This window comes from Phalacrocorax aristotelis, chromosome 3 (assembly GCF_949628215.1).
Source record: "Phalacrocorax aristotelis chromosome 3, bGulAri2.1, whole genome shotgun sequence".
In the NCBI taxonomy this organism is placed as follows: Eukaryota; Metazoa; Chordata; class Aves; order Suliformes; family Phalacrocoracidae; genus Phalacrocorax; species Phalacrocorax aristotelis.
In genome coordinates this window covers 83,756,114-83,777,164 of record NC_134278.1, presented here as the reverse complement: position 1 = coordinate 83,777,164, position 21,051 = coordinate 83,756,114, and the positions used below count along the sequence as shown (strand labels likewise).

General features: G+C 40.0%; 1 long non-coding RNA gene across 4 annotated transcripts in view; it reads right to left on the bottom strand.

The window, feature by feature from the left end:
• The window catches only part of LOC142054967 (uncharacterized), a 219,828-nt gene that overhangs the window by 189,180 nt on the left and 9,597 nt on the right, over positions 1-21,051 (bottom strand). The window lies entirely within an intron of this gene.

The following is a 21,051-nucleotide window of genomic DNA, read 5'->3' as shown; positions in this document are numbered from 1 at the left end:
TCTACTGACTCCAGCACAGTCAGTGTAGTTTATGTAAGGGTAACTGAAAACAGGATTTGACCAACTGGTGCTAGCCTTTTCACTAGTTCCACCAAAGTCAACTAAATTCAACAGTGAGGTGAACAAAGCAAGGAGGACTGGGCCATATCTTATACAAAGACAATGTTGAGCTTGATCCAGCAGAAGTATGGGAGATAAAGCACTTAGCCAAATAAAAATGGGGGAAAAAATCTCAACAAGCCTGCTCAGCTTTGATGACAAAGCCCTGGTACTGCACAGGCACCTGGAGAAAGGGACTTAGCTGCTGGTGCTGGACAAAGAGGAGCAGTGACAGGCTGGGATCATCAGTCACTGGATGCTGCCCATGGTATAATATTTGCAATTTAAGATTAGTTGTAAGATTAGATGAGTAAAGGATAAGGTGGGCTTAGAAATGGGGAGGCTTATAGCAGACCACTAAGCCCAAAGCCAGCTGGTGCACTGGTTTCCCAAAGCAGCATGAGAGCCAGTCATACAAATGAGTCACACCTGCTTAAAGCCATTGCAGCAGAAAGCGATGAAGGGCAACCTGGTAAGGGAAAGCTGTCTGAATCTCTCCATTGGGTGACAGATTTTTAATGACCCTTCCCCCCGCTCTAGTTAGAAGACTTTTTTCTAAAGGCTGAGCCTGACTGAGCAAACTTACCAGCAATGTCAAATTTAGCAGTCTTCAAAGTTTTAATGGAAAACGCTATCAAATTCTGTTGGGCAGAAAATGTGCTTTTCATGAAGAAAACCTCTTTGTTAAAAATTAACATACTGAAAGCATTAACATAGTGTTTAAAAGACTAGGTTAATTCCAAACACCTTAAAACAAAAATAACTATAACATTCCAGAAATAGGTTTTCATGCAGTCAGGAGTTTAACAGTTAAATACCTTTAAAGGTCCGAAGTTTAATGATTCAGACCCTGGAATGACTATTTTAAACTGCCTAATTCTACTAAAGCATGTAATTTTTCATAGCAAATGGGCTTTTCTGAAATAAAGGTGCAACCTCCACCTTTCTTATTATGATTTCATGGACTGCCCACAGAATGTAGTTCACTGCACACTTCAGTTCTGGGTGTATGTGAACACAGCATGAGGCTGATGGAGCTCAGCTTATCACCATCAATCTTATCCGTGCTCAGAGCTCAGGTTTGGAGCACAGGACAAACCAATGAAGTATTTAAGCATACACTTCATATACTAGGATACAAAAAGTGAAACTAAAGTCAAAGAGTCTGTTCAAATGCTTAAAACTACTCAAAACCTCAAGCATTTTGCTAGATGAGCCCTTTCTTGCTGGACCAAACTCTGATGTACAGGCAAAGAGGTGTAAAATTGCAACACAGCCACATCAAGCCAAAGGCAGCACTGGAGTAAGTCAGTGGTCCTCCCAGTTCATGCTACAGCTACTCCATACAAAACATTTAAAATGTGAATGCTTTAATTATGTATTGACTCTGCTTTCAAAATGGAGAAAGACTGGAAAAAGATGGAAAAGGATCCTTCTGTTTTGAACACAGTTTAAATATTGCAAAACTGAGATTTTCAAAGTGTTGTTTTCTTTTCTGATTATTTTCTGGAAGCTGTCAAATAAACTATTGTCCTTCTACTCTTTTGATCAGACTGTACCTGTTTCTGAACAGCTGAATCTTTTATAACTCTATATAGAGGGCATTTCATCACCAAGATCTGAAACAATCTTGATATTCTGGAATATAAAGATTCTAGAAGTGTCCTTAACAATCTGCAAGTATCTACATATACTAAAGAAGCTAATTTAATACCGGCAATCAGGCCACCGTTAAAGTCTAAAGGAAAACAGCACAAATTTTGAAACAGACATTTATGGTTTTTCATTTTATATCATCAGATTCTCTTTCTGGCATTATAATACAGTGTCAGAAATAATCTGATACTATTGTTCCCATGTGCCCTGTATATAAGAAACTGCCATCCTTCTTTTACCTATTGTCTTATTCCATGGAGGGACTTCTGGGTTCTTGTTTTGTTTAGGAAAATCCTACAGAATGCTGAACATGCCCTACTGTCATTCAAGCACATTTAAAGCTAAGGGATGTCTCTCCTCTCCCTAGATCAAAAAATTTCCCCTATGTAAACTTGTTTAACATTTTAAAACTCCTTGTACACATGAAAAAAATCTGGCAATCTTTTCCCCAGGATTTTCTGAAGAAAATGTGAGTATTCCTGAGCTATAAAGGGGAAAATTAATTTGTCCTCTGACATCCATCCTTTGTAGTTACTTTAGAAGATAAGCTAATGACCCAAGATTTGCAAGGGGACCGCCCCATACTGCGACTTCCAGCTTTGTAAAGGCCACACAGAAGGTTTCATTTGTCTCATTAACTTTCCCACTGTACCAACCCCAATTTTATTATACAGTACTTTTCTCTTTCAACTTCTACAGTTCACACACCTCAGCAGGAGCCTGGACACAATGACCCAGGACACTCCTTCCAGCCTGAGGTTCCTATGAGATGCATGAAAATAAATCACAAAGGTACAAAGTGGTATTTTTAGAAACTTTGGATTAGATGAAGCACAACAATGGAACATATAATTACAACAACAACCTTCAATATGACAGACAAACCATATTGTGTTGTATATAAACAATACAAACATTTCCACTTGATTTCCTAAGGAAATGAGGTTTATGCAGTCATGCCATCTGCTTGCTCATGTCACCCCTTAATAACTTTCAAACCCACTGGCAGATTTCAATGCAAGTTGTCAGTGGAGAAGCAAAAGACTTGGAGATAATTATGTTCCTACAGGTCTTGTCATTGCACAGAGGAAAGAGATCTAAATCAGTGTCCCCAGCTGAGGGAAATCTCCTTAAAGGTGTGGGATCAATGGTTACTTGTCCAATCAGTACAAATCAGCTTATTTCTAGCCTTTGAATCACTACATGCATAGCTCCATGGCAGATGCAGCAGAAGCTGCCTTTTGCCCTTCTGGACACGATCTGGGAAAGATCTGGGGGGTCTCATGAAGGTCCTTATAAGGTACCTGGGAGAGAGAGGATATGGTTCCTTAGGAAACTGAGCTTCTGCTGCTCCTGGAACAGCTCCTTATATTTTTTCACAAAATAAACAGGATAGTTACTGATTTTAATCCCTTAGCTGGACTATTTCTGCTCTGTCAGTTCTTCCATTGGCCTCAAAGGACTAGGAATCCATCATTCAAGAATGCTTGGCCATACTACTGGCTGCATTTTTTATTTGAGATCGAGGAGTGTATATTACTGGGCTCAGGATTCCCCCAGATCTTTCAGAGACCCTTCTAGAGAGGGCATGTCCCATTCTCCTAACCTTCCAGTAATTTATTAAACCATATGAGTCCTTGCTGCCAAGCAAGGTTTTCTCTTTCTCACAGTAAAGTTATATCTCCCTCATTTTATTCTTTTGCCACCCTTTGGAACCAGTGCATCTTCCAACTCCCAGTTACCTTCCTGTCCTCCCTGCTCCTGACTTCTCTTTTAATTCCCAGATCACATAGACTAATACTGCCATATTCAGAGGCATTCTGAGACACCTGTTAAACTCATTCTAAGTGGAAGGCAAAATAAGAAGACACTCCTTGAAGCTGTGCTGCTGACATGCATCATATGGAAAAGTTTTGTGAAAGGGGCTGACTTCAGCATCCTGTGGAGCATTCTAAATCCTGTCGTTGCACTTGAAACATTTTAAATTAGTATGTCTGGGTGCAAGAAAAATCACCCTGAAAAAAGAACTAACAATCTGAAAAACATCTGACATGGTTTCCAAGCCTCTAAGAAAGTCAAATAGAGCAGGTAGTGCAGCAACTTGAGAACTGATCAGAAGAAAAAGAAAGCTGTAATCCAAATGTACCTTGAAGTACTTATGGATCCAGTGAGGCCTGTACTCTTAAGTTAACAGCTATTAAGAACTTACACACAGGGAAGAAGGACAGATTCATTGCATGTCACATAAACAGAATACTGATGCCAAGTTGGGGAGTCTCTTAAAAGTCAGATCAATTCAGTCAATAAATTAAAGGCTGCAATGCTTTACACACTTGGGCTGGAAAGTGTCCTCCCTGTCCAAATTATCTGACCAAATTCTGAGGAATTAAAGTACATAAAAAGGATTTCTAGAGATTGTGATTTTGAAAAAGGTTTACACTGGCATTCTTTGCTGAAAGTGAGTTACTTGCTGGGGATGTAGTCATATTTTAAAGTATTCACCAGCAGACATTATTTTTAGTAACTGTTTAACCATTCTGCCAACAGAGCATTAGTCTTAAGAATTAATGAATGGATAATGTTGTTAAAACAGTGTTCTTCAGGAAGGACCAAGCGAAAAAGAAACTGCAGTCAGGGCATCTGAACAAACACCACACTGTCCTCCAAACCCAGCGTTATAACTCAGTTGGACACTATTGCTGAAGCCAGTCTGTTATTTGCATGGATATGAATTGTGAGAATTGGGCCTTTTTTTCTTTTTAATTAGTTACTGGTTTTAGAAAATCACTCAAGGCAGAAAATCTATACATTAACAGGCTGGCTTCACTTGCCAAGATGTGTTATTTTATAGCACTACTGAGAAAATTCAATGCATTAAGTCCTTTCAGCTACTCTAGACAAGACAGATTGATGTGCTGCTTAGGCAGAGATCAACGCTTTATAGGAAATACCTGAGAGACTCCTCCCTCAGAGGGACTGAGATGTTTACACTTTTTCAGTATGACAAAGACCTGAGATACAGAACTAGGGAGTGAAGTAGATATCCAGTCTATTGTACACAGAGCTCTTATAGATTTCTAGCAGATTTCCTTATATAAGAAATTCCCAGTCTTGAAAACTAAGAGCTTGTGGGAATGTAAAGGAATATACTTTTAAACCCAACAGGATGTTAAAGCAGATGTGTTTCTGAAGGGAAAAAACAAGAAAAGAAGCAATATGCCAGAAAGTAGAACTCCCTTAAAACAGTTGAAGCACACAAGCTATATCTCCAGTTCAGGAAAGCATCCCTATTCAGAAGAGGTGTTTATGCAGAAAATTACATGTTGTTCCTAAGAAGGATGGATTTCAGTATGTGTTTAAGTGTTGTCAGAGTCTGGTTTGGCAGCCTTCTACTAAAAAAAATGCGTTTAAATACATTTAGAGACTATTCCTAAAATTAGGAAATGCAATGGTAACAAAGCTCAGAACAACTTTGAGGAGGTTTTGTCTGGGCTCACTTGTTCTTTAAATACACCCCCACCACCCCCACAACCCCCCAAAAAAAGTATAAATTAAGTATAAATTCAATTCCTGCTTCAACTATCTTAGGTGTAAAAGGTACCCACTTCCTTGTGACCTGTTAACTGACAAGTATTTCCAAGTTAAACATTGATTTTCCTTTGCCTCCCTTCATTCCTGTCTTGAGCAATCTCTCAGACTGTGGGATTGCAAAAGGAGTACATACATATACCACTTATTCCAGGTTTCATGGACTTTGGAAACATTAGGTCTTTATACAGTAAACCTACAACAGCCAAGTCAGACTACATCTTTGGAGAGTGCTATTGCTTTGAAAGTGAACTATTTAAAGTTAGCAGAGGTACGATCTGGCCCACTATCTGTCAGGAAATAGTTTTGCAGAGATAACTGAGTGGAATTCTATGGCATGCAAAATCATACGGTTATATTAGATAGTCTTGAGTTTCCTTCTCATCTAAAATCCATTAATTTAGTTATGTTTCCTTGGTAAATGAAAGAGTAACTTTTGACAAAATGCAGATATATTTGGATCTTCACTAAATTTCTGATGTTCCTCTTGAATTCAATATTGTCCCATATGGACTAACTTCACTGTGATTTTACTGCTTTCTGTTTATGAAAGTACTCACAAAAAATGAATAAAATAAGCACAACATCCTATGAAAAACATTTAAAAAGTAAAATGTCAGTGGAGCAGACAAAGCCCAGAACAAAAATCTTCTGAATTTTGGGTCTGCTTTGCTACTTGCTCCCAAGAGCCGAGTTACTTGCTTCATTTTTCTGCCTCATTTTTTTCTTAAAAGTAAGAGAAAAGCTGCCTGTTTGCTTTTCTCTCAAGCATACTGTAAAAATTAATTGATTTTCGTGCTTGCTTGGTTTATTTAGTTTACCGAAATTTAATAAGGCCCTCATCCAGAAAAGCCCCTAAGCATATACTCCACAAACAATTGTACAGCCCTCTGTAAGAACAGAACACATTGAACCTGACTTTCATGGCTGTGGTTTTTTGTCTTGCTTTCTGTGCACTCACTGAAATTTACCCGTACATGTGGGGGTTCTCGTTAAAATGGATTTCCCCTTCCACACAGGCAATAAGACTATCTCTAAAAGCAAACCTGCCACCCAGCTTGGCTTCTCTGGACACTGTGGAGACTGCACTGATGAATGCAGGGAAGAGAAAAGCTTGTTGGAGAGAGACATAAGGGAGATGAATGGGGCTTTATGTTTCTTCTGCAATTAAGAGAGTAATGATATACAAGGACAGAAGAAAATATTAGAGTTACTACTCTGGGTTCTTCAGGTTTAGGCAGGGGTCACCTATTCTGGTTTCTAAGGAAATAAGTAAAAAGGACCCCAGTGACCAATACCTCATAAGTGGAATGCATACCCCAGATTTTAAGCGCCTAAATGGCTCATGGAAGCTGTACCTTCAAGAGGCTCTGATATCTGTCAGTCAGACTCTCATTACCAAAACAGGCTCCAGCATGAAGTGATGTTGCTATCAGGAGCAAAGGAGGCTGCTGGTTAGGCAGAGTACTGTCTCCCTTTATTTGGAGCAGCTTCTGAGAACTGTAAAATAATAGGAATAAAGTGAACAAAGTCCATATTCTGTGTGGAAGAAAGTAGAATTTAAAAATTCCACTGAAGTCAAATCCCTTCAGAAAGACAGAGTAGAGATAAAAGAATTCTATGCAGTAACTTTCCTTCCTAGCCAACAGGAACATGGTATTTTTTCAGGTAACAGCTGATTCTGAAGCCATAGATTATTTATATGATTTAGTTAACTCAGGCAGACTATTAAATGTACAGGAGTGCTATGCTGAAACAGTACAGAAACAAAGATGGAAATACTCTGTTACTAACTGATAGCTGAAAACACAAACTGGTATGAGGGTCAAGCTGATATTACAGTGAAGGGGGAAAAAGAGAGAGAGAAATATTGCTAAAAAAATTTAGGAATAACCCAACTAAAACTTGCCAAGAAGAGGAAGCCACTTTACCCGAACTGAAACTTAGGGGACAGGGACAGTTTTGACAGATATGAGAGATTATATACAGAAAAAGAGACCTGTGGCAAAATATCGGAGTCTGCGAAAACAAGACATAATTTGTGAATAAGTGAAGCCAAGACAACATCTGGCATTTGGAAAAAGATACCAGAACTGCAATGGCACTCATCATTTTGGCATTTGCAAACTCTTGAAGGGAGGTACTGGAGGAAGTCCAGTATAAAGTCAACGGCCACTGCATAACCAGCTCAGAAAAGATTGTAGGACACTAGATAATGCTGCAGAGGATCCACTGAGAGAAAACAGATTGCTGAGAAACTAGATCGTTTCATTCAAGTTGGACACAAATGTGCAAGACAGTTTGATCCCAGAAGAAGCAGTATTTGTGCTTGTCAATACTAGCAATGATCAAAGGCAACAGCCAAGGAAAAAGCAAAACTTATCTGTACTAAGGAAATGTAAACTAAGCATTGAGGTAGATAATCTAGATAGATATATTGTGTAGCAGTACCAAAAGAAAGTTATCTGCTGTGGTAAACACATGTCCCTGGGTCGTCTTAAGAGTGTATACTCACTGCAAGGTTATGGGACAGAAACAAATGAAGACTTTGATGTAAACTTTTAGAGGCAATTTCTCTGAGCACACAAAACTCAGAGCCCAAGAACATGATGTTTTACACTCCTGGGAGAGTGTCCCTGCAAGCTACTAGAATATTTGAGTAAAATGATTTTTTGAGAATAAACAGAAAAGCCAAGAGTCAGTTCAATCATCAGTTCAGATTAAGGGAAAAAACTCAGTTCTTCAGATGTGTATTGGCACCTCCATTCTCCCCCAACAACAACAAAAAAACCCAACCTTCAAATGTGCTCACTTAAGCTGTCAAAGAGATCGGATACAGAGATTCATTGGGAGAGTAGTATGCAATATGAAGATAATGCTCAGTCTAACCATCCAATACTGATCTTAGAGGACAACGGCAGGGAACAGACCCAAGGGCAAATCACAGTAAAAACCAAGAAAAAATAAAGGTGCAAGTTAGAGGTCCCAGACCCAAGTGTGACTTCAAAATTAAATCTCAGTTCCCTTGGAAATGTACCGGCACAGCCTTGACAGCTGGGATGATGAGGTTTCTGAAGACTCACAAATTGCTGTGAGTTGCACAGAGCATTCTGAACACTGACTGAATATTACTAATTAGTTAACAGATATTTAGACCACATAAAAAGCTGTATTAGGTTAATGTTTTGTGGGAAACTATATTTAACATAATTTATTATGAGCAAGTTGGAATTTCACGTGTCACACAGTCTCATATTAAGTAAAGCTGTGTCTGACAGATGCCTTTGCTCCAAGCAATTTCTGCGTGGCAAAACTTGCAAGGTTGTACCTATATCAAGTTCATGGTGAATGAGGTACGGCTCTGCTCACTCTGATGTAATCTGAAATAAATGGGATGGACAAGTGATCAGATTAAAAAAGTAGGTCAGATCTGCTGCTGGCACTGCTCCACTGACGTCAATGGAACTAAGCTGATTTACACCAGCTGAGTATCTGGCCTGGAGGTTTCAATGTATTCAGAAAAAATAAATGAAAATGCACATAAAAAGCTCCCCTTGGAAGATTCTAAGTCCAAACCTTGATTCCTAAATAGAGTAAATAAATAACAAGAAAGCAGACATCACTTGTTACAAGTCAACAATGAACAGATTAAAGGTCAGGCCATACAAAATCTTTAATTGTCCCTTACGCTCCCAAGTGAGAAAGAAACTGATAATTCAGCACAAAATCACCTTAACTCTGACCCAAAACAAATATCTTAGCAGTAAGTTCCTGGAATGAACAGGCGCTGTCCCTTGCCTCGTAAAACATTAACTTCAATCCACATCACACAATTGAGGCTACAAAATATTCTGCCCAGAACTGGGTCATATCTTTATTGCTGAAGGAAAGCAGTGTTTGTGGTCTATATACAGGAACACAAACACTTACCGAAAAGCAACCTACGTTCTCGTGTTCCTCAGACTTAACTTCGCACACGCTCATCCTAACCCTAATACAATTTCCTTTGGAAAATGTCTTTATAATTGCTGTTCTAAATAATACTTTGCAAATATTACAGTCAGACAATATGTGTGCATTGTAATACTTCATAACTTCATCCCTGATGAGGAAATATTTACCTGTTGATAGTGTAAAACAACCACAAGAAATGGAAAATAAAACCTTTTATAATAAAATTATAAATCATACACACTTCTTTGCATCTAGGAAAAAGAGGCCATATCCTCAAATGGTTGGAAACCACTGTTGTCCTGCAGAAATTACGTAGCTTTGCCACGCACACCAAGCAAGTGTTTGCTTTGGTGCAGTTATCTTACCAAAAAATAAAACATACCCTCAGTTATTTAAGGACAGTGATCTAGAGAGGCAGAATTCCAGACAAATTTAGATATACTTATTTTCACAAATGACACCAAGCTGCACGTATTCCATACAGAAGCACTCTAATCTGTTTCCAATTTACTTCAACCGTAGCAATTCCTAGGTGCTTCTGTTCACACTGTGTTGACTCACAGCACAGATGTTTCTGCTGAGGCCTACAACAGAGCTGGAGACTTTCATCATGTTTTAAAAGTCCATCAGAAATCATACACTCCAGAAGCAAATTGTCTTGCTGGACATACAAGCTTAGTCTGGCACCCCCCAAATTTCCACAATAAACTTAGGTGTGTTTTACATATAGGAACTCCCCCTAAAATATTTGCAAACTAAATAGATTTATTTATATTTATATTGGGGTTTTTTCCCTCACAGAAAAATAGCTGTTTTCCACTTCTACGCTTCAGCCCCAGTTTTGAGATCTTACTGATTGCAGCTTTCTGCTGCTGTTGGGACTCTGTGTACACCTGCTCTGTGCTACAGAGAGCATAAGCAAGAAGACAAACCTGGGAAGGCTGACTTGCTAGTCTAATCTTTCATCCTCTACCTGCATTATCAAAGCCTTCTCTTCTGGCATGTGTTTGTGCACTAGAAACCCTCCTCTCCCAGCACCTAGTCAGGGTAGGTGTATGCAGAATAGTCTTGTGTGTAGCATTCCTAAAATGCTACAGCTAAGTACAGAACTTGACCTATAGCACAGAGGAGGAAAAGTTCAAACACAAAATGAGATATCCATTCGACAGTCTGAATTCCAGTAAGCAATTTCCTTTTCCCAGTGTACCACAGATTCTCATCAGGTAGGCAATAACAGATAGAAACCTTGCCATTTTTTATTTTATCTTTTTATAACCCATAAAAGTTCTTCAAGAAATTGTAGAGATTTCAAACTTCCCTTTGATCGGTCTTTGCAACAATGACTCTGGCCCTTTGCCTAGGTATGATTCCTCAATCCCAACACATACAATGGAAGTGCCCTAGCTCACAGAAAGCCTTCTCATTAAAGCTCTAATCTGTTCCACTACATTCTTGCAAGACAGAATTATCCAGCTTTAAAGCATGCCTCAATAGCGAGCCGTAATAAGACTGATAGAAACAGCTTAAGTAATTGGATTGCTATATGGTATTGAATGTCTGACAACAAAAGATATCAATCTCTATTCTACTCCCGAATCTTTGTTCCAGCAATGAATTAATTTAGTAATGCACTTGGAGACTTGCAGTCCCTGCAGAAGAAATAACTGCGGACACAAAAGCAGGGCCATCTGATGAGCACAGAGAAAGCAACGGTGCCATTCCAAGAAGTTAATTACAGTGAACAAAAGCCCAAGACTATGACTTGTTGACCATTACCATAATCACGTTACTATAGTCTTCTTTTATTCCCAGCAGCAGAGTGTCTATTCTTTCTTACCATTTGGCACTGTGCATCCTATTTGTGTTTTGTCACCTGAAATGCGTTGTAGAACAGACTTCCCTCTAAAGATAGATGGAAATGTTACACTTCTGTTTTGGCCCTGTTCCATTTACAATTTATTTTTTCAAGGCTGATTTACAAATACTGCAAGTAGATTACTTTTTTTAAACTTTGAACAAAGATAACAGCTCCCAAGATTTTCTGCAAATGCAAATTTCTAAGAATGATTGCCTATGAAAGCATGTGCTTATGACATATAATATTTCTATGATTTATGTATAATATTATAACTTAGACATGACAGAAGGGTTCATGACATACTGTTTACACCACTTTTGGAGCTAAACATGCCCCACATTTGCATATAAACTAAAAGAGGGTATATTTGGACTAGATATAAGAATTTTTTTATGATAAGGGTGGTGAAACACTGGCCCAGGTTGCCCAGAGAGGTGGTAGATGCCCCATCCCTGGAAACATTCCAGGTCAGGCTGGACAGGGCTCTGAGCAACCTGATCTAGCTGAAGATGTCCCTGCTCATTGTACAGAATCACAGAATGTCCTGAGTTGGGAGGGACCCACAAGGATCATAAAGTCCAGCTACAACCACAAATGGACACCATGTCTCTCAGGGTATGCCCAAGTGCTTCTTGAGTAGCGTCAGGCTTGGTGCTGTGACTGCCTCCCTGGGGAGCCTGTTCCAGTGCTCCACCACCCTCTGGGTGAAGAACCTTTTCCTAATACCCAGCCTAAACCTCCCTAGGCCCATCTTCCTGCCATTCCCTTGGGTCGTGTCATTGGTCACCAGAGAAAAGAGATCAGCACATGCCCCTCCTCCCCCCCTTGAGGGGAAGCTGTAGACCACAATAAGGTCTCCCCTCAGTTTTCTCCAGGCTGAACAAACCAAGCGACTTTAGCTGCTCCTTGTATGGTTTCCCCTCTTAAACCCTTCACCAATTCGTGGCCCTCCTCTGGACACTCTCTAGGAGCTTTATATCCTTAATGTACTATGGCACCCAAAACTGCACACAGCACTCGAGGTGAGGCTGCACCAGCACAGAGTAGAGCAGGACAATCCACTCCCTCAACCAGCTGCAATGCAGTGCTTGATGCACCCCAGGACACAGCTGGCCCACATTCAACTTGATGTTGACCAGAACCCCCAGGTCCTTCTCTGCAGAGGCGCTCTCCAGCCTCTTGTTCCCCAGTCTTTATGTACATCCAGGGCTGTTGTGCCCCAGGTGTAAAATCAGCACTTGCCCTTATTAAACTTCATACGGTTAGCAATTGCCCAGCTCTCCAGCCTGTCCAGATCCCTCTGTAGGGCCTCTCTGCCCTCGAAAGGGAGGTTGGACTAGATGACCTTTAATGGTCCCTTCCAACCCAAACTATTCTATGATTCTATATATAACAATGTTATAAATCCTTCTGGTTATTCCTGATTTACTCCACAGGAACGTCCCTTATAATAACATGTGAGAAATATTTTGCTTCAGACAAAACCAAGTCCTAAGACCTTTAAAATGGATGACTTGAGGGAAATAGCCCTGGGACCCAGTGTTTTCATATCTATTAGACATAGTAACGTACCAGGGGGCTAGGATACCTAGAATGGAGGGAGCTGGGTGGAATCTGTGACTGAGAAAACCCTCAGCTTTTGATTCCATATGCCAGGGGACAAATTTTTAACTGGTGTACATCAGCCTAGCACAAAGTTAATATATCTGGTTCCAATAACTCCACACATCTAATACAAAATACAACCAAAATAAAATGTAGCTAGATCTCTTCTCCTTCAAAGTAGCTTAAATCACACAGTGAATTAATTCCCAACCACTTAGAATTACTCAAATGGTGTTGTGCCAAAAGCTATATGAATTTATTTTTTAACACTATGATCAGCTTCAGTAGAACAGTCTTCCCAGTTTGGAGGACAGGGAGAAATGGGATTGTTTGCAGTGGAAAAGACCAGAGCAGTGTTCATTCCTCCCATAAAGCTCCAGAAACAAGATCTCCAAATGCTGCCTAAGAAAAAGGAGAAACTAACAAAAACATGGGAGAATACTGAGATCATCAACTTCCTCTGGTGCTTAACCAGTGGCCAGGAAAAAAATGGGAAAGTAGCAGGAACCTGCCTGCAACCCATCACAGATTCATAGTTTCTGTACAAAGGGCACAGTATCTCTGGTATTTAACTTAATGTAAGGATCATAAATTAGCAGAACAACGCTATTTAACTAAACAGCCATGGTATCAAGAGTGTTGTCATAGGAGGAACTGAATTGCCAAGCGCTAATTGAACAATCAAGCCTCAAAAGAAGCTCTAGTCTGTCCAAACCCTACCTCACCCATGGTTGTTCACGGAACACCTTAGCCAGTCATTACAGCCCACATCCTGCCTCAGTAGTGAATCGTCTCTGTCACAGTGCCACTCCCAAGTGAAGGGCAGGGAGGTTTGGTGAAGCATGGTTCTCCAGACTCAGCTGACCAGTGTAATTTCTACTTTGCTAGAATGCATCTCACCCAAATCAATCCTTTTCACACCCCAAAAAAATCCCTATGGACCAGCCAAACCTTGAAAAATTTCAACCAAAGTAGGACATGCTATTGAACAAGAAACTCCCCAGCAGAGCCCTGGGAAGCCCACTGGATGACCACAGGGCAGTCTGACAAAAATCACCCATCATTGACTGGAATCACTTTCTGTGGTACAGTCTAACACACCACAGCACATTTCCTGTCATACACAACCCATATTCCAGCAACAGTCCACAACACCAAAACCAAAAATACCCTGAAGTGTTTCTCTCATCCAGAACGGCAGTGCGCTGCAGAGCGCTGGCCACAGAACCCAGTGTTCAGATGTGGAAACTGAGGCACCAAATGACTGTGTGGCTTACTGGTTAGTTAAATCTGGGGAGGACTGTACAGTCACTGCTCACCAGGTCTCTCCTTTTTTAGCTGTGAATTCAGGAATCCCCCCAAAAGCTTTGTTTGAATTGTGACAGCTTCTAAATCCAGGCCTAGCTTTTAAATAGCAGCACTGATGGTTTGGAAACACTAAGCAGTACAGACACTTCCCTGTGTAATGATTAAAATCAGCAGTGCTGTAGGCTCTCTTGAAACTTGCTGAAGATTTATTCTTTAAACAAGAGAATTATTTATTTCAACAATTATCTTCAGGCGGATTAAATTATGTGCTTTCAGGGTTCGCATTCACCACAAAATTAATAACATTGGGTGCCAGCCATGAAAGCCCCATGATCCTTAGAGACTCGACACTGACGGAGACTCATCCTGACCCAGGAGAAAGAGCTGTCTCTTTCCCATGGCCACAAAATGCCATCCCTGACCTTCTGCCTGGCTCCACCATTTGCAGAAATCCTTTGGCTTCCCCCTACTTGACCTTCTGTGAGTTGCAATGGACATATAAGGCACACGGCTCACCAGGACCACACTAGGCATGCTCTGGGTTCGTATCATGACAGAAGAGTTAGGCTCTGAAAGGACCAACTGATTACAAGCCAGATGCCCCAAACAATAGCATTTCCTAAGAATATCTGTTTTAAAATGCTCTAAAAGACCAAAGATTTTTCAAGGAAGCAGTAGCTTTCAATGAGTGGGGAGTCCCCACCAGGAACACTGAAAGCATTTATTTATTTTTTTTTTTAAGAATAACATTTGAGAAAGCCTTTCCTGCATCTTAAGAGGGAGGACCCTAGCTTCAGCTAGTAGTCTAAGAGTATATTTATCATCATGTCATGCTACTTTTTGGCTTTGATAAATCAGGCTGAAAGCTGAGAGGGAGGGAAGGTCTTGGTGAATTCTTGCTGATAAATAATTTCTTCACCTAGAAGAACCTCAAATTCAAGCTTAAATAAAGGGGTTCTAGCATCAAGCAAAGCTTTGGAAGAATGACTCATGCCTTTCCCCCATTGCTGGAACCCAGATGTCTGTTTCATACAGAAGAACCCTCAAATGTTGATTCTCCTTTTCCCTTCCCACTCCATTATTTCGACTTCCCTTGATTTCAGCTTTTGCTCCCTTTATGGTTTTACAGCTTTGACTCAATAAACAAAAGCCTGTTCTTTTCACCACAGACCAAGACTATTTGAAATGAGCCATTCACGCTGCCTAATGCTTGGTGGCAGCAGCAAGACACTCTAAAATACGGAGAGTTCAAGCCTTCCTAAAACACGTACTCCAGAATTAAAGACACTCAAATGTACAAGAAACATTAAAATTGCAATGTGATCATCCTGTAGAAGACGACAGGCCCTGAACCAACAGATTTTCAGTACCACCATGCTGTAAGTCACTATCAATTTACCTCCAGCAGCAACATGAAAGACCATGCTTAGGCTGAAAAGTCATGCTCAGTGCTGCAGCTCTCCTGTAACTTAAATACCTTTATTTTCCCTCAGCTGTAATTATTAAGTAGTAGCAGCATAGCATGCCTACCTGGCTCAGCAAAGCCATCATTTTCTTAGCAACAGAATCCATTACACTTCCACTTCAATAGTCTAAAACCCAAAAACTAAGAGCCTTGGATAAGTGTTGTAGAATCTTGTCTAGACAGTTGCTTATAATATATGGGCATTTAGTATAAATTTTATGACTTTCCTACTTCAACAGTGTTGCTACGTAAACTCCTTCCCTGAAATACTGAATCCACAGGAAGGAGAGAACAGAAACAAAAGAGGTCCAGAGATTGGCAAGTGAAGTGCCTAGAAGCTTGTAGAAATATCTGGAAAAAATAGGCCGAAAACACAAGGATTATAATTGTTAAATGAAAATGAGATGAGAGTTACGTAACAGATCAAACATTCAGAAGGTGAGCCATGTCCTTTTCAGCCTCTCTCGTAACAAAGGACAGAGATTCTACCAATGAACCAGAAAGATAGTATTTAAAAGTGATTTAAGAAAAGTCTCAATATGAGTAATTAATCTGTGGAACTCTTTGGCAGAAGAACAACTGGGAAACCAAAAATGCATGATTTCAAAATGAGTTAGTGTTATTTAGGACAAGATATAACAAAATGGTTAAAAGCCCTGTGATTCCAATCCAAACTACAAACTAAAGGCTCAGGATATTTTTTCTCCTTTAGGCAAATAATTAATTGCTTTCTAATTTCTTTGCCCCTGGCACTGACCAATACTGACAAATGTTATCACACTGCATATCTTATCTGGTATGACAGTGTTCGTGCTTCCCTGTTGCTTTCCTTCTTATGTAACTGACTTCTCTATAATACAGTGATACTAATAGCATTTTACTTTCTTAAAAACAGTCCCTTTCGAGCTCCGAGTTGTTACAAATCTCTTAAATGCAGGACTTTCGTTGTAAAAGTCCTGCTTATACAAAAATAATTCTGATTATAGCTTTTTGTTAACAAAAAGCCAATCACTATTTTAAGTGAGAATGCAATTCTTGTGTTAACATACATAAGCATTAACAGATACTGTGAAGGAACCACACTATAATAAAAGCAATAGCTGTATTAATGGTTATGTAAAAGCAGCTGTTTCTAATGTTTAAGGATCTTCTTTACAGGCTTTTGAGCTTCTGGAAGTTTGCGGGCAATTGTTTATTTTTCCAAACCTTGAATTATAGACTAAAAAGTTTTAATTGTGGTTAAAGTGATAAAATATTTAATCATGTTTTCAAAAGCTATGTCCTGATTAAAAATGTGTAAAATAAAAACCCCACATGTCCTTTTAGGTCAGTTCTCAAGCTATGTTTATCAACACCAGTTGAGTCATCAGAATGAAAGACTAGCCTTGTAGTCGATCCATGGGGCACACAGCAAGGTATTTCAGCAAAAGAACCTCAGACAATTGTTGTCTTCAGCCTCACGTTAAAGTATATATTTAATTTCCTGTCTGGGTTGTTTTTGTGTAAGGTCTGGGCTAAGCGCTTATTCCTAAGCAGGCTTTCTTATGCACTTCAAATCACTTTATATCTCTATGCCATTCTTCCGTCCCAACTACTTAAGCTCAGTTGTATGGACTAGGGATTGTCTCCTGATTAATATAATTAATGTCTGATACCAGTTACCAGTGCTAAGCACAGCCATCACGATCATACTCAAAGCTGTCTCACAGGAATCAGCATTTTGCTCTTCATCTTGGTACAAGGCCTTCACCAAGCGATTTGCTGTCCTTAAAAAAATTCCAATTCCAGTATGACTTTCCATATATCTGAGACCAGCTATACACTTTGGGACAGCATAAAAACTCTTGGACTCAATGAGAGATTTTCTAGCAACTTTGAAATACTCTGTATAATATTACTCATAAGTTGTGCAGCCTGCTTTACGTCCAGTCTACTCTATGCCTTTCATCAAGGTCACTGCAACCTTTCTCCCATCAATGAACTTCCTCCCAAAACCCTGCAAGTCCAGCATCTTCTCCTCCGGTGACCAGGATAACCCATTTAGCCACTGGACACAGAGTGCTGACTGAATTTCAGATCTGCTGCCTATATATCTACCAAGAACAAAGGAGAACACATATTTCTTCTGTACTCAGAAGGTATCACATTGGGAATAAATTTTGCGGAAATCCTCCTTTAGCAGCAAGTTTCCCTTAGCAAAGCAAGCTTGGGCTTGGGGATAATCCTCTTTCAACAAAAAACCCCACATTTTTTGTAACCTGAAGTCACAAAAATAAAGACCACATTTGAGGAGAAAAACAGAAGTCACTGTATGAAAACATTCTTTCTAGAACACCAGCTTTATTTTGCTGGCTCAGGTCTGACAGCTTTGCATTTTGTCACTTGATGTGGATAGGTTGAAACAACCTAAAACCAAGCCATGCACAAACTTGTGTAGAGCAACAAGTCTTCCCAATCACTTGCCATCAGTGACTGCAGTGCACTCACCCTGCCTACAGAGCACTATCAGCACTCTTTCTAAGGGAAACATGCTTAGAATCACAGCATAGAGAACGGTCAAGTTCTATTTCCCTCCTTCATGGGTTAGCAAACGGGACGAGTTTTTTTTTACAAGCATCTAACTTGTGAATTGATAGTGTTTACTCTTGGCTATTATTTTTAAGGGACCCTGCTCTGGCCACAGTACAAACACCCTTTTGCTCTAGGCTGCCCTTTTGTCTAACAACCTGATATATGGAGCCTATTGACTGGTCCACTGCTCACACAGAGATGAGCTTCCCCAGATGCAGAGCTCAAACTTTCACCAGTCTCCATTCAGGCTAAAAGTGGCCATGTAAAAAAATTTCAAAGAACTGGCAAACAAATCCAGAGTCCTCGAGAAATCACAAATTGCTGGAGGAAATTTTCATCTGGTGCAAACAATTCTCTATTGGTACAGTGGGAAAGCATTGCTTTCCACCTTCCCCACAGCTATCCCAGTGAGACTCTTTCGAAGGGTAGCATTTCTACAGTAAACAGCCCTTCGCACAACGAGCAGGCACCTTTTTGTGCACAGCCAAGGGGAAGATGGGAAGCCGCGATGTATATCCTATGACCTGTACAGGATTGGTGCAGTGGGGCCTCCCCTTCCTGATGGCAGGCTGCTCTGGAAAGCAAGAGAAAAGGGACTGCTCTACATAAAAAAAGAGAAGGAAACAGAATCTTTCCAACCACCAGGACAGTGTCAATCCAGCTTGTGTCCCATTCTTACATCTGTAGAGCCCTGGGGAACCTGCTCTGCTCCGGCCTTAGGCAATATGGACCAGGGTGCTTTCAAAAGGTGTGTGGCTGCAGAAGTAAGAGATGGGGGGTGAGAGGTAAGAGACACATTCAGTACTATGTAAAGAAATGTGGCTCATAAAGAAGCGTTGCCTTCTCACTTGTTGGCCTAGATGAAATAGACTACTTTCTGCACAAGGAAAGAGTTGTTTCCTACCAAAGGTTTGGTAGGTGCCACACAGGCAGCTTCTTCAGCTGTAGAGGCACATGGAGGGAGCTAGCAGGACAAAAGGGGCAGGCAGAGGCCTGTAGGACATAGCTGTCACAGAAATCCCCATCTCTTCATGGCTGTTGAACAAAGGACCCTTCTCCCTTCTGCAAAGTCCTTTCTCTTGTATCAAGAATTCTGTGAATCAAAACCCTGAGGGGTTGAGGAATTATATGCTTGTCACTTCAGGAAGATGTATTCAAGAAAGGACAGGATAAGCCATTAAGCTAAAGAGCAACCTCACTGAAAAAATCACCAAACCCCTATCAATTCAATTTTTACAAGCATTGATTATTGCAGCAACATATTTACTTAAACATAAGTAAAAAAATGAGTTTAAAAAATATTTAGCAATAACTTTACAACTATTAAAAACAGTTCTGAGGTAGATTTGTACTCTCATATATAACATTAAACAAATGCATTCCAATTTAAGCAGCTAATACCTATACACATTTGTAATTGTTCTGTTCTGAAAGTATGAAAGTTAATCTACATAAATATTGAAAGTTTAGTTATGGAAGATGACTTGATGATGTGCTTTAACAGCATTATGCACAAGCAGCAAAACAAACACGTTTTGCCACAGACAGGCAGAGGGAGGCTCAAGGAAGCTAGAGAGACAAGGAACGTAAGAGATAAGATAGGGTGGTGAAAGGCAAAAGTTGATATTGGTGAGATCTGGTGCTGAGTATGTCCTTCATATGTTACTTTACAAATACAATGGACATGCAAAATCAGGCCGGGAAAAAAATCCTCTGAGGAGAAAAATCTATATAGCATCTATATAGCCCTCTCAAGTATCTTCTTTACTTGCATTTGGTTTCAGTGTAATATGAACGGACCTATCTGCTTACAAAAGCTCCCCTCTTCCCACCAGCCTTGTTTGTTATTTTATGTGTTTCTGCATCATTTGCAGAGATTGCTTTTATCTACATTCCTCCTGGATGTGCGGTTTCCTTTTCAGCTACCAAAAGGAAAACTGTTTGGTTTGAGAACTTGCTTATTTTGAAGCTCCTCTGGCCCAAAATACCTATTTTTAATCCAGATGAGCGCACCTCAGTGCTTTCAGCTCTTCAGCACTGGTCACCTTCCTTTCAGGAAAAACCTCTTTGAAACAATTAATGACCTCTTCATACTGTAATAAAATTACCAGACTGTAATCCTAGCTGGCATGAATGAGAGCATTCTGTTTGCTACAGCTGAGTTTGAATATTTACACTCATGCATAATTTGATCCTTGAATTGCTTTTATTTTAGCACCATCCTGAAATGGTCAATATTTTATTCCTCATCTGACACCCCGTAACATATACCACACTGCTCTAAAATATCATCAGAACCAGTAATCATAAATTATCTCAATATTTCTCTATTAGAGACTCAATCTGTCTTTCAGTGATGGCAGAATTCCTGCTGCCTCCAAGGGTTGGCTGGGCTTTGGTGCATTTGTAATATGACTAAATCCTCTGCATACAATATGTGATGTTGAATGTAAAGCCTGAGACATTTTAATCCTTCCTCCTTCTCTAATAAGCATCACAATGCCACCACACTAGGAATAGTCCATAGACAAAACACAGTTCATAAATAACAGGTAAACAATCTTCAAATGAGAAGACAGGACACATCCTCGGAATGACTCTTTGACTGGGAAACAGGATATATTCTTCAAGGACCTTGCAGGAATAGTCCCAGAGGACAATCAGAGATTAGATCTTCTCTTCTGCAGGGTTAGGCCACAGGAGTTATCTCGGGAAACAATTCAGATAAACAAAGTGCTGGCAAGAGGAAGGGCACTGTTAGATTTTGCTTCTGTGTCTTTACCAGACATGGGCCTTCGTGTCAAGCTCCACATTAAGAACTTAGTTTCAAATGGTAACAGAGCATTAACTGGCATCACCAGTGTTGGAAAGGAACAACTGCCTACGATTCTGGAGACTAAATAACTATTGTGAAAATATTCTTAATGTGAGAGCCTAGAAATAGAGT